This window comes from Micropterus dolomieu, linkage group LG22 (genome assembly GCF_021292245.1).
Source record: "Micropterus dolomieu isolate WLL.071019.BEF.003 ecotype Adirondacks linkage group LG22, ASM2129224v1, whole genome shotgun sequence".
Lineage (NCBI taxonomy): Eukaryota > Metazoa > Chordata > Actinopteri > Centrarchiformes > Centrarchidae > Micropterus > Micropterus dolomieu.
This window is the reverse complement of record NC_060171.1, coordinates 12016699-12029053: the sequence shown is the minus strand read 5'-3', so window position 1 is coordinate 12029053 and position 12355 is coordinate 12016699. Positions and strand designations below refer to the sequence as shown.

At 42.6% G+C, this 12355-nt stretch overlaps 2 long non-coding RNA genes across 2 annotated transcripts in view; both read right to left on the bottom strand.

Annotated features, from left to right (window-relative positions):
* Positions 1-8241, bottom strand: part of LOC123962542 — a 16647-nt gene extending 8406 nt beyond the window's left edge. Inside the window, exons 1-2 of the long non-coding RNA XR_006822977.1 lie at positions 8151-8241; positions 7488-7649 (exon numbers count right to left, since the gene is read on the bottom strand). This is a non-coding gene — a long non-coding RNA (uncharacterized LOC123962542). The remainder of the gene's footprint in view (positions 1-7487; positions 7650-8150) is intronic.
* Positions 8242-9260: 1019 nt separating this feature from the next.
* The window catches only part of LOC123962440, an 11929-nt gene continuing 8834 nt past the window's right edge, over positions 9261-12355 (bottom strand). Inside the window, exons 2-3 of the long non-coding RNA XR_006822940.1 lie at positions 10434-10527; positions 9261-9502 (exon numbers count right to left, since the gene is read on the bottom strand). This is a non-coding gene — a long non-coding RNA (uncharacterized LOC123962440). The remainder of the gene's footprint in view (positions 9503-10433; positions 10528-12355) is intronic.

Sequence of the window (12355 nt, the reverse complement as noted above, 5' to 3'; positions counted from 1 at the left end):
AGAATGCGCAAAACTTTGAAACACTTTGTTCATTAAAGATGCGAGAACACACGGAGCTTGGTGAGGCGGCATGAGTAACAGGCGAATCGCAGCTAAAAACAATACATCTGTGGTCAGATATTGTCATGTCCACTAATTCCACAGAGGAGACGCTGACACCCAGGGTAAAAACCAAGTCCAGTGTATGACCACGGTTATGTGTTTGCCCTTTGACATGTTGTTTGAAGTTAAAAGAAGTGGCCATATTTAAAAAGTTAGTTGCATTAACATTGGTGGGGTCATCAACATGAATATTAAAATCGCCACAAAGAACAATTCTGTCATAATTTAAAACCAGAGTAGATAAAAATTCAGGAAGTTCTGATAAAAATCCTCCAGGCGGTTTTGGGGGGCGATAAATTATAACAAATATGATAGGTTGCAGCCCTCCAACTTTAAGAGTGAGAACTTCAAAGGAGTTAAATTCATCACAGCGTACTTGATGACATTTTAAATTTTCCCTATATATAATATTCCCTATATCCCTTTTTTCTGTACACGCTCACTAGCCCACCACCACGACCACTGACCCTCGGTTGACTAAAACAATCATATTGAGGTGGACACAGTTCAGCTAGCTGGCTATAGTCATTCATTTGCAACCAGGATTCAGTTAAAAACATAAAATCTAGATTTGCAGACAAGATAAAATCATTTAAGATAAAAGTCTTACTTGAAAGTGATTGAAGACACATTGAAGAGAGCCATTTTAAATGAGTTTGTTCTGGGTGCTGGAGTTGGTGCAGTTGTCCTAATCCTTAAGAGATTACTATTATTTCTGTGTGGGATGTGCACATTTCGGTTTACTGGCCTATGTGTGATGATGACAGGAATAGAAGTCTTTGGAACAACGCTGGTAGCAGACGGCTTTACATGCCAGCAGGTGGAGACAGTTGTTTGTGACCGCACCACATGCTGTATGTGAGCAGCTAACATTTCTGAGCCCCGTTTGTTTGGGTGAAGTCCGTCTGTCTTAAAAAGAGACATTCTTTGCCAGAAAATATTAAAATTATCCACATAACACACACGGTGAGCCCTGCAGGCGGACTGGAGCCAGTCGTGGAGGCCAAGGAGTCTACTGAAGCGGCCAGCACCGCGACAGACTGTGGGAATGGGACCAGAGATAAAAACGGACTTTCCACACTGCTTTAAAAAGTTAAGAAGACGGTTAAAATCTGATTTTGTCAGCTCAGACTGCTGAAGAGCTGTGTGATTTGTTCCCACATGGACTATCACTCTTGTGATGGAGGACGGGAGCGACGGCATCAGGTCCTGGAGTTTTTTTAAAATGTCAGCTGTGGTGGCACCGGGGAAGCAGTGAGTGGTAGCATTAAAGAAACGGAGGTTTCTGGTTATGGAGTCACCAATTATTAGTGTGGTTGGGGAGAAAAGAGGACAAGGAGATGCCGGTTCTGGGGTTCCAGAGCAGGACTGAGCAGAATCTGCTTCAACACTGCGTGCGGACTGAGGATGGAGTGTGTGAGCTGCCGAGTGTTGTGTTGGAGTAACAGTAACGGACCTGAGAGAAGGGCTACCCGGCGGTACAGGGTAGAGACGGCCTCCGGAGCGTCTGAGCACAGCCTCCTTCAGGATTCTACGTCGGGAAGCGGAGGTTTTTGACCGGGATGACGGCCGCCGATCAGGCCCGGCGGCAGACCGGCGGCCCAGTGCAGGAGATGTAGCCGGTGGAGGAGATGCAACAGTGTCGGCAGGCACTGTGCGCCGAAAGAGATCCGCATCAGGGAGACTCGAAGCCACAGGTGCATCCGCTGGTTGGACCGGAGTGTCGTTAGACAAGGCTGCATAGCGGTTGGAGAGGCCGATGTGCGGAGGAGAGGCAGCCCTATCCGAGCCTCTCTTAAAGCCACGGACCACCACTTCAGCCCAGGTTGACTGATGCTTCGGAGTCGAGCAGGATGAAAGCCTTGGAAGGGTAGAAGGGTCCCAAAACACGGTGTCCTGGATGTTAGCGGTTGCGCTAAGAGAAACAATCTGTTTGGCTTGTACTGAAGCCACATCCATAAAGCCAGTCAGCAGGGAATCTTTCTCTTTGAGTTCCTCTGAAAGTCGTCGGATGTCTTCCATAAGGTCAGCAATCTTCTTGTTCGCTTTCTTAAGGAGTGTGCAGTCCTCATGGGGCAGAGTTATTTCGGCTAGCATAGTCACCGGAGCTTTGTTGCGATCAGTAGCGTTGATCGCGTTTTTACGGTCATCAAGCTTAAAATCCATGTCGGATGACTAAAATCCTTAACCCACGTAAAATTTAAGTTAAAAACTTAAGTTAAATAAAAAGGATATAAAAAATGTAACGAAAAAGAGTGGATTAAAACTGGATAAGAGTTCGGTTTAAGACGGAGCTTCCGACAGGTGGCTACAGACGCCAACGCATGCACAGAGTGCAGATTACGTCAGCGATCTTGTGACAAGGATTTACCTAAAGCGAAGCAATGTTTTGTATCTTTCATTCTACCAGAACTTCTAACCCGCAGCCAAGATCCTGCCCTTCAACCACCAGTACTTTGTAACACCTGTGAAAAGCCAGAGTTAGGTAAAATGATTGAGTGTACCATGTGCAAACACTTCTTTCGTTATAGTTGTGCACAAGTTAAGAGGAGGCCATATAGACTCCCCCACCTGCAAGCTGTCATCAGAATTCACCGTTTTACTGGACAACTTCACTCTCATCCAACATGTCAAATTCCCCACCCATGACAAAGGTCACATCCTCGACCTGGTCTGCTCCACTAATCTACCAGTGCTCGATCTCCATCCATGCCTCTTTCCTCTCTCCGATCACAAACTGATACGGTTCACCATTCATTCTCCAACTGCACGCCCCCGCCTCCTTAGAGAAATCACCTTCCGCAACCTTAAATCCATTGATCCCCATCATCTCTCTGATCTGCTCTCCACCACTCTCCACCTGGACTCGGCCCTCACCTCACCAGATGATCTCACAAACCACCTCAACTCCGCTTTGCCTTCCTCCCTTAACACTCTGGCCCCCCTCAAAACAAAAACCGTCACCTTTAACACCTCGTCACCCTGGTACACACCTGCACTCCGGAAAATTAAACAAACTGGCCACCAACTTGAACGTCTGACAAAAAAAATAATCTCTCACAGTCCACCATGAAGCCTATAAACTCCACCTCATTGCCTACAAAGATGCCCTCATTGCTGCCAAATCTGCCTACCTCTCCTCCATCTTCTCCAACCCCTGTCATAACCCTAGAACCCTCTTCTCCACAATGAACAACCTCATCAAGCCTCGGACCATCGCCCTTCCTACCTCTTCTCCGGATCTCTGCAACTCATTCCTTCACTTTTTCGCTGATAAAATCAACACCATTTATCAGTCTCTATCCCATGCATCAGACCTCCCAGTATCTATTCCAGCACCTACCATGGACCCTCTTCCCCCTATGCCTGACCTCCCACCTCCTCCTCCACACTGCCTCCTCTCCCAGTTTGACCTGGTCACTACCCCTGAAATCTCTAAACTCATCAGCTCTTCCAAACCCACTACCTGGCTCACTTGACTCCCTCCCTACTCCTCTCATGAAGTCATGCCTCCCCGTCCTTTCCCCCTACCTCACTAACCTCTTCAACTCCTCACTGTCCCTTGGAACCGTCCCCTCTGCTTTCAAAACTGCCGCTGTCACCCCAGTCCTTAAAAAACCTGGTCTTGATCCCGCTTCCCTTAATAACTACCGCCCAATATCCAACCTCCCCTTTCTGTCTAAAACCCTCGAACGTATAGTTGCCTCACAATTACAAACTCATCTCCATGCCAATGACCAATTTGATCCCTTCCAATCTGGTTTTCGCCCCCTCCACAGCACAGAAACTGCTCTCCTCAAAGTCTTCAACGACCTCCTCACTTCTGCTGACACCGGTTCCCTCAACATCCTTATTCTTCTTGACCTGAGTGCAGCCTTCGATACTGTGAGCCGATCCCACTTCATCTCTCTTCATAACCACACCTCTGCTACAGTCACAGTCACCCAAGGCGTTCCCCAAGGCTCCGTACTTGGCCCTCTTCTCTTCATCATCTACATCCTCCCCCTTGGTCAGATACTCTGCCACTTCAACCTGAACTTCCACTGTTATGCCGATGACACCCAGATCTACCTCAGCACCAAATCCCCCCACAATCCCACATCAACTCCTGTCTGTTAGCGATTAAAACCTGGATGCAACACAACTTCCTCAAACTAAACAGCAATAAAACAGAATTCCTCCTCATATGCTCCAAATCCACTCTCAGCAAAGCCAATAACCCCACTCTCACCATTGACGGCACCATTGTCTCCCCATCTCCCCAGGCCTTCAACCTCAGTGTGATCTTTGATTCCACCCTCACCCTTCAGCCCCACATTCATCATGTTATTAAAACTTCCTTCTTTCACCTTTCACCAAAATCAGATCCTCACTCACACCCTCTGCTGCTGAAAGACTCATTCACGCCTTCATCTCTTCACGGCTGGACTATTGCAACTCACTACTCCTTGGTATCAGCTCAACCTACATAAAAAGACTCCAACTGGTCCAGAACTCAGCCGCACGACTCATCACCTGCTCCAAATCCTGGCACCACATCACTCCGGTCCTAAAACAACTACACTGGCTTCCCATTTCTCGCCGGATCACATACAAAATCCTGGTCCTCACCTACAAAGCCATTCACCACCTGGCCCCTTCATACCTCACTGTCCTCCTCTCCCCCTACCAACCTTCGCGGTCCCTCAGATCCACCTCAGCCGGTCTCCTCTACGTCCCCAAGTCCAAGCTCAGCAGTCTTGGGGAAAGAGCCTTTTCCAGGGCAGCTCCCAGGCTCTGGAACTCCCTCCCCCATGAGATCCGCACCTCTGAGTCCCTCACCATTTTCCAGTCCCGCCTTAAGACCCATCTCTTCTCCTCTGCATATCCCTAGCTGTTTATTTTACTTATTTATTTTTTTATTTTTTTGTAATGTTTCTTTATCTGCTCTGTAAAGCGACTTTGAGTCCGTAAAAAGCGCTATACAAATTCAATTTATTATTATTATTAATTATTATTATTATTATTATTATTATTACAGAACTGGCACTGCAGTTGCTGTAGATAAATACAACTGACTCACCTGTGTCTATCTTCAAGGTTAGACATGAAGATATATATGCTTCTATTTCAGCACGCAATATGTACTATTTTACAGCTACATGATAGTGAACTGGGCCAAAATACAAAAACAGTTAAATCTTCAATGTGTTGAATAAGGTATTTGGTATGGAAATGTATGTAATGGCATAAGAGGTATTTTAAAGTATATAACTCAGAGGGGGACGAAGTCAGGTCTGTCTTCATCCATAGAAGCCTCTCCTACAAAATAAGAAGTAATTAAAGCTAATGTCAGCCTACCTGCCTATGTAGTTAGCTAGCTAACATTGGCTACTAACTGTGGCGATCGTTAGCAAATCCAACTACTTGAACACACACCTGTACATGACACGGGTCTTCTCACTGTATCCTCTCCCTTTCTACAATTTAAACACCTGCAACGGTTGAAAGGGAGACGACACCAACAGTGTATGTTTATGTTAACGCAGGAGCGATCATGTGAAACTGTCGCAGCTGTGCTCATCTCACTCACACGCCACCCGCAACCGGAGTTTAATAGACACAGCGCATCAGGCAGAGAGAGACTGATCATTCAGTGTGAGTTTCCTGATGCAAAGAGCGGCACCACTCAATCAGCTGACTGCATCTCTCTGTTTTCGTTACAAAAACGGAGACCTTCTGCTACGTTTCCACCTCCCGTCCAGATTAAAACGGTGAATCAGAAGATGTTTGTTTGAAAACGCTGCTGACCAGAGGACTTTATAAAACGATGACACAAACTCACATTTGGCTTTGTGAGTCCGTCTCATCAGTCATGCAAAGCAAAAACAGGATGCTTTACAGAGTTTTAGTTTTGGTATTTTTATTAAAATATAAGTACTGTGTAAATAACACTTAACAGTTAGCCTAGCCTACTGTGCATGTCGCTGTATTTACTTTGCGACAACTCCCAGTCCGTTTGCCACCGCCATCTTTCATACTTCCGTGTTACTTTCAGTAACAGTTCTACTTTGCTGTCGGTCAATGCAAAAAAAAAGAAGCAAAAAGCCTGGTGTGGTTCTTGGTCTGTATTAATTTCTTCTTTCACTAAATCATCTGCTACTGCGGAGTACACCATCTGCTTCATGTTTACACTGGCACGCACATGGCCAGTTTAGCTACCTGAATGGCCACTAGATGTGTGTTTTCAGTCGTTCTATTGTAGACAGAGATCAACTCTAATACGCAACTAAAACGCTGCTGTGGGGGGAGAAGATCGTTTTCATTATAAACACTGTTTTAAAAATATAGCAGTGTGGACATAGCCTCACATTACCCCACTCCTCTCTCTACTCCTCTCATGTCAACCCTACCGTTTTCCCCGTAAATCTCCCGTATTTTTAACCTTTATAAAGTCAAATAAAAACCTTCTGGCCGTATTATATAAGTGTTTGCTATTCTCTCCTCTGGTAAAGTCGGTGGCAGCATAAAAGATATGTAGACTGTGCTTCCTGCATAAAAATGAAAACAATCCACTGAAATGATATAAGGCCCATAGCCTACTAATAGCAAACCATATGAAATTAAATTATTAACAATTGACTGTATAATATGGAATTTACATTGTAGCCGATTTTTTATTTATTTAAATTTTCCTTTTTTTCAAATCTCATTGAAGGCAGTTTTGACTCCTCTCTGTAGCCCTTCTCCCTCTCTCTGCTCCTCTCTCTCCCCCCTAAAGCCCACAGAACCTGCCTGAGCTTTCCACAACAAAAAGCAGCTACTTCAAAGTTTATCATCGACTCATGATGCCTATGCTCCTTTATCTGCTAAATATTTTGGCTACAGCCTTTTTTGTTGCAGTTTTTATGGTTGTAGTAAATTTCTCAAGATGCTGTTTGTTCTGTTTTTGTAGTTTATTCCACAGTAAAGCTATATTTGTTAAGCTATAAGATGTTCACAGTAACCAGGCAAAGGCTGCTCTAACACAGATTGAGCAGAATTTGTTCCCCATGTTTCCTGGCAATAAAATAAACAGTTGTCATTTCATGATACTTTAACATCTGTTAACTTTAACACTTTACATTGTTTTTAGGACCAATTAAATAAATATACAGTATAATGCTACATGATAAATGCTACATGATAAATAAAAGGCTCTAAATAGACCCAGTGATCGGTATCGGCCGATGCACTTAGCTAACTATGACCTAAAAAAGTCAGCATTACGAGAGAAATAACTATACTTGTTACCCAATTTCTATTTAAGTGGGCATGTAGCATTATGAGAAATCTGTAGATAACGTTATTTAACCAAATCATAATCCATGCCAACGAAAGACAATAGTTTATTTACCTTAACTTACCTGATATGAAGTGTGCACCGCATACGCGAGCATTTTTGATGATCGTTTCTGTCCAGTCCGCTTGTTTTATTGCGTTTAACCACAAGTGTCGACGTTTCTTTTTTGTCTGGCAGTGGCAGCAGGTATGCGGTAAAATTTCAAATTGCCTGTACTCCGTCAATTCTGGCAACCAACAACACAACAAGATGACATTTTAAGCTCCTTGTGTAGCCGACCCTGTGCTGGTTTGTATTGGCCGCCTCCAGTTGTCCATTTGTTTTGCCTCCAGCTAACGCTGCGACGTAGGCAAAAAAGTAAACAATATTCCGCTAGCCTATTGTGGCTAATTACCCTATTAGCATATGAATACAGCAGACTGACCTTAGCTGTACACAATGCTTTACCCATTAGCGCCGATTAGCATAAATGCTAGCGAACTCACAGTTCACTCAGTAGGCTAGGTTGAATACAAATACAAACAGGCATCAAAAGCCTGAGGCCTGTTAGCATGGATGCTAGCGAACTCAAAAGCCTAGCGCCAGGTAAACAACTCTCCATTTTAGCGGAATTCAGTGGATTCAGGCACAGCTCTCTTTTACTTTATATTACAACAAGGTATAGTCAGTATAAGCAATACTGATTTTAGAATTTGTTTAATTCACTCAGTGTCGTTTTCCATCTTACCAAATGGATAACGTAGCCTCCTATGCTCAGGTGAAGGCGCCAAAAGAACGTGCAGAGATGCTAATCTAGGCCTAACTGTAACGGAGCCTAGCTGACAGCTGATTGGTCAGCTAAATGCCTCATAGAGTTCAACCATTTGCTCACTTGCAAGTCCATCAAAAATAACTAGTAAAACAAAAGTTAACTCTTTGTACATAGGTCAGACAGCTAAATAGTGTTGGTCATTATTAAGCTTGGGCTACACTCAGTTTGCATTAGTTATTTTTGTCAAATGTATTGTCAGCCTTCAGCAATATCATTAATTCATTTTACTTCAGGCAAGGTTCAGGCTAGATAACCTCTTAAGTAAATTAATGTATTATTTACATACAATAATTGGGATTCATGTTGATAAGTATGGGTGGGCAGGAGGGTGAGTGTGAGCAAGCATTGTCAGTGTGACAACCATTTCATTTGCCTTTTTGCAACTTTGGTAATGAAGTAATATTTTCCACTGTGTTGTCCACGTTTATATGGCCTGCATGAAACAACACGGTAAGAAAGCACAGTGAGAAGTGGACCACTTTTTGTAGTCCATCTTTGGAACATTGTAGTTTCACCATGGCAGGCCATGTCAATACCATCCACCATCGCATAATTACGTAATCTAGGCTAAGTGCAGTTGGATTCTTTTAGTCCTGACATTGTCTTTTCCTAAGTCCTTATGACGTCTCCTTCACATCTTTCCTTGAACTCATGCCGTTTTCCACCGAGGTAAAGGAAAAGTGATTAAGAAAAGATATTTTTCTGACTTTTTGCAGTCCTAGTCTAGCATAGCAAACCCTATGCTGCCCCTCAGAAGGCTTCCTAGAAGTTGGACAATCAGAAGAAAGTGGGCTTTTAGGGAAGGAGGCCTTAGGGACATGAGCTAAATGGAGTGTTCAAATACAGGGTTAATAGAGGTGCGGAAGCAATGGACAGTATGAGAAATATACCTATATTTTGTTTTTATTTAGATTTCATAATCATATTTCACCCATTGATAGCACAATCATAACACCAGGTAAATGTTTTGTAGGTGATCAGGATGTGTAATTATTTACCCAGTGTTTACAGTCTTTTACTTTGTGACATAGGATAAAAGGAATGCCTTGTCTCGTCTTAAATAGGAGACTACTGCCGTGCCATTGTTGATGATCTTTTATTCAGTCTTATAGCGGAGATCATGGCATGAGATTTGCAGTGGAGATGGCTTTGCTAGACATTTACATTTACATGTAAATGCTAGACTGAAAAGGAGAAGATTATCAGGTCTTTCCTCAACTTCCTTAATGTTGTCTTCACATCATCCCTATCATCAGTCTCCACCGGCACTAGAAAGTTGTAGGAGAAAACACAAGGAGCCAAAGCTGGCCAGTCATAACAAGTTATGCTCAACAAATGCATATCCATTGTCCAGGTTCAATGCAAAACCTGATAATAGGTAAGACCTTGTACAAAAAAAAGTAAACCTTGAAGTAATCCTAAAATATTTTTAAAAGAACTTAAAGTAATTACAGTAAAAGCATAGACATTTTTGCCATGAAGATGACTGAAATCGTTTGGTCAGTGTGGAATGCCAAGATTACTCAGATTGCTCTGCCTTTTGCCTTCTCTTGCAGCTTGATTTCAAGGAATGTTCCTGAATCTCTCACAAATGTATAATCTGTGTGTAAAATAAATACACCCAGTATTTATCCTCCCCACTTAATTTCAGAAAGATTTGACCACATATACCATCTTAACACTATTAAATGTTTGGTAAATTCTGTGCTTTAGAAGTTTCCAAAACATTTGATCACTTCTAGACTTTGTTCTTCAGCTCCCACACTCTTACACATTCTCATTAATGTCTATATGGAAGTACACAGATCCAAATACTTTCAAACACAGAATATATGTGCAGAGCAAAGCAAACAATGTAGCAGATCAACGGGAGAGCTAATGTATCAGTGTTTCAGATTAGCTTCTCTCCAGTAGTAACTTGTCCTACCATCTTTGTGACCTAATTGTTTTGCTTTGTTGGAAACTACAGTTACACTTATGGGTCACAGGCAATTCTGAGCCTTGTTAAGGAAAAAGAATCAAAGACAACTTTGCTTGGAGTTTACTCTCTGGTTGTCTCCAGTCGTAATGTGTAAGTGCGTGTGTGTGTGTGTGTGTGTGTGTGTGTGTGTGTGTGTGTGTGTGTGTGTGTGTGTGTGTGAGTGTGTGTGTGTGTGTGTGTGACAGTCCTAGTTAAAAGCATGAAATCAACAGACTGACCTTTGACCCATCTGGTCCTTTCTGCCTCTTGACTGTGAATGTAAATTAGGGTTACCCATCAAATGTCTGCAAGGTCAGAGCAGGGTCAATGTACCTGTAAACAGAGAAGCAGGGCCAAACTTTGGTTGAGAGCCTGATAACATTTAACTTTTATTAGAGTGGTGAGGGTCTGTTACACTTGCTCTTAGTCTTAATTCATGGGGTCTGGGCGGTGAAAACCAAAGGAAAACTCTGTTTTAACATTTTGAGCTTCAAGATTAGTTTCTACAAAGTTGAATGGACTGGATCTTAAACTGCCACCAGCTGTGCTGAGTTCAAGACATCCTACAGTTTTGCTCGCTAATCAACGAGCTTGAGTAGCAAGCGTCTTCTGTTAAATATGCTTGTGTAAGTTATGTAGATTCTCATAAATCTTTGAGTTGCCCCAATAAAATTCCAACTCAGCAGTGTTTGTCAGTGAATGAGCAGCGTTGACATAATCAACAACACTCTCTTTGGGTCTGGTCATGCCACAAAATGATTCAGTCCCGACAGTGTTTTTTAATCGCTTTGGAGTTATTGCTTTCAGCTGGCTGAGCACCACTGATGCCCATACTAAGCGCTTACACTGTGCATATCAACAGGAAACAAAATCGGCAGCAAGCAGACCAGTGTTTTGGTTAAACTCACAAAGACCGTGAGATCACTGTCAGGAAATATGCAAATAATAGCTCTATTTTTTACCCAGGTCTCCCACAGATGCCACAAGAAGTTGAGAGTTTCACATAATTAATGGTAAATAAAGAAAGAAAGTGTTTGCAAGTGAAAGCATCTGCATGAGTAAACATCTTGCAGTAGTTGTCATGTCTGTGGGAAAATAGGGGATTTTAGGTTCAATAGATTGATGCGTCATTGTGCTTCAGATAAAGTGCTTGTTGGATCGTTCAACAGTGAAACCCTCCCACATTGGCCGGGGTAGGGGTGAGTTCAGCAATTTTTGTTACCTTCTAAAACTGACAATCTAAATCTAATCTCCCCTGGTTAAATAAAGGAATGCAACAATACACGCAGGTTAGTTGGCAGAACTTGAGAAACTTTCCCAGAACCTACTGGCTACTGCTTTCTAGTGCATCCTTCCTGGATTTGGTCATCAGTTTATCTGATTGTTGTATATTAATTTCTGTCACTTCCTAACACTGCTTTTCACAACCTGACAGACCATCGTATGGAAGGAACTTTAATTCAAAGTGAGTGCAGAGGCATCAGCTTGCAGTGTAGCATCGGACAGTAGTTTGCAAGCCTTTATAATCATGCCAAATTTGATTGCATATTGAGTATCCTGAGAGCTGTAGTCTTTGACGCTGTCCAATGAAAAACACCAATTTACTTTCAATCGCTCTAGGCTGATTTTGGAACCATGGGCGATATTTTGTCAAGGCTTTTGGGAATGTTATCACAAACATTGCACACTAGAGTTTATAAGACCTCTGCTATCCCCAGATTATACTTGAACTCTATGTTACCTGTGGTTGGTAAGCTATACTTGGCGCCATCGCTAACACTGACATAGGTCATATGATGGACATTGCTGGCATTTATTTAATTATTATTCCAGATTAGAGAGGCATTTCATTAATTTTCTGTAATGTATTAGGTTTGACTATAAATGGCAGGTTCCCATCCAGAATTTCATTTGAGATTTATGGTAATTCTCATGTGACCTGAATCCAAAATCTATTCCAAAATAAACTGAAGATCTTTTGGGAGTTGTCTTCTGCTACAGTAAAATATTTCAGCTGCTCAAAGACAATTTATTCTAGGCTGAAATAGTCTGTATTGCTGCAGTAATGATTTTAAACAATACTTTTCTAAATAAGGGATTTCTCTTTTTCATACTCACCCTCTCTCGCTTTCTCTCTCTCTCTCTCTCTCTCTCTCTCTCT